Genomic DNA, 2,307 nt, shown 5'->3' on the forward strand with positions numbered 1-2,307 from the left:
GACCAGAGATGACCCAGGATCCAAGACTCGGCATGAGTACAAGCCCGAAGTCCTCACTCCTTCTCAGGGAGCAGAGGAGGGAAGGCCACCCCTCCCCCCCCAGCACCGGTGATCTCCATCATGGATACCGAAAAAGCTCGGAGGAGCTGCTAGCTCCAGCTCAGGCCTTGGAATAAAACGAGTCAGTTAGCAGGTCACAAGAACTTAACGGCAAAGTGACCTGCCAGACTCAGCTCCATCCAGGGAAAAGTCACCCAGCTCAGGCACCAGCCATTGGAGTGCCTTGCCTCACTGGGTAACCAGAGCCAGAGGCTGCCCCTCCCTCTAGCAGCCACCACAATCAATTGAACAACAGAAACCCTGAGAATGGATCCAGGCTGGGCGCTGTGAGCTTTATCACAAAATAGCCCCAGGGAAAAGCTACTGTTTGTTGAAAGGCCTCAACTCTACCCAGAACCTAGCCTCATCACCACATCCCCCTCTTTTGTGATTCTCAAAGCAGGTCACCCTCCCAGAAAACTAAACTGGGAGGGGGATCTCAAAATCTTGAGTAAAGCAGAGCATTTTTCTGCCTCTTCCAACCAACCGACTTAAGAAACCAATCAAGCCACAGGACCTCAAGCTGACCAGAGACTCCAACAAGAGACTGGTTACAAACAAAAGGGAGATACAGGATTCTTCCCACTCCTCCCACCCCACAAAAAAATTCAAAAGACTTTTTCTTTTTTTTTCTTCTTCTTCTTCTTTTCTTTTTGCTTGTTTTTTTGTTTTTGGTTACCTTATATATATATATATATATATATATATATATATATATATATATATATATATATATATTTCCCTTCTAAAACTTTTATTAATCTTTAATTTTTGCCTCTTCTGAAAAAATAATTGTTTTCCAGTAACTTTTTTTTTTTCGTTCTCATCTTATAATTTTTATTTTAGGAATATGTGAATGAGCGTTTTCCTTTCTTTTCTTGTCTTCTTTCTCTTTTTCTTTCTTTCTTAATTATCTTTTTGTTTTTTGTCTAGCTCTACTGAACTTCTGATCTTTTCTTCTCCCTTTCCCATCCTTAAAGTTTTTCACATCTCCTCTATGTCCCTCCCCTTCTCTGAACATATTCACATTCCTCTCTAAATAGACGGTCTTTTAACCTCTATAATAACATTAATTTTTACGTTTCTATTTTTTTCTGGTCTCTCTTCATTCCCCTTTCCATCTCTTCTTTTTCTTTCTCTCTCTACTTGCATCCTACCCAACCCATTTCCTGCATTGTGATTAGGACATAGTTAACTCTCCCTGTGCCTCCCCACACCAATCTATTCCTATTTTTTACCCACATCTCTCCCTAATCCTAATAATTTCTGGTTTTCCAAATTCTTTTCTGCGGTTCGAAGTCCTTTAACATATAGTTGTTTGATGTTGAATAGATGTATCTGTTGAACTAGATTGTATCTGTAGATTATTGACTGTACAAACGCAAACGTTGGTTGATGGTTGCCTTAAGATAGTGTTCTAGCACAAAACTGTTGCAATCTTCATCTCAAATGGGCCGAGTAAGCCGGAAAAACACAAGAAAAATGGCAAATTCGGGTATCTCAATTCCCAATCTTGATAATCAGGGATTAGAACAGATAAAGAATAATCCAGAGGAGAGTTCCCAAATAGCTCTACAAACACTAATAGCAAACATGATAAATGAGAAGTTTGACAATGTAAAAAGGACTCTGTATGAGCGTGATAGGGAGAGAGAGGAGGCATCCCAGAAGTTTATACAGGAATATCATAAGCGTGATGAAGCTACTCAAAAACTAATAGTGGATTTGTGTGAACAACTTGAGAATACTCAAAGAGAAAGGGAGGAATGGCGTGAGCAGACAGAGAACACTCAAAGAGAACTGCAGGAATCCCAGGAACGGGAAGAAAGAGAATTGCAGGAATCCCACAGACGGGATGAAGCTAATCAAAGATTAATTCAGGAATTGACAGACCAGGTAGAGAATACACAAAGATCACTAAAGGCATACATGTAATCCATTAACAAAGAGCTGAAGGAAGTCAGGGAGACCACAAAGGGAATACTGAATGGAACCCAACAGAAGGAATGGGAGTCCAAAGAAACCATAACCAATCAACTAAGTGATTTGAGAACAAACACTGAACACCAAATTAAGGAAGTAAAGAAATTCATACAAGACCTAAAACAGAGCTTCAACAAAGAACTTGAAGCCATCAAATCTGACCAATTAGAAGGAAAAGAGATAAAAAACAAAGTAGAGAGTCTTGACAGCAGGTTAGACCATGCA

This window comes from Dipodomys merriami, unplaced genomic scaffold (genome assembly GCF_024711535.1).
Source record: "Dipodomys merriami isolate MVZ:Mamm:240054 unplaced genomic scaffold, mDipMer1.0.p SCAF_1291, whole genome shotgun sequence".
NCBI classification, from domain to species: Eukaryota; Metazoa; Chordata; class Mammalia; order Rodentia; family Heteromyidae; genus Dipodomys; species Dipodomys merriami.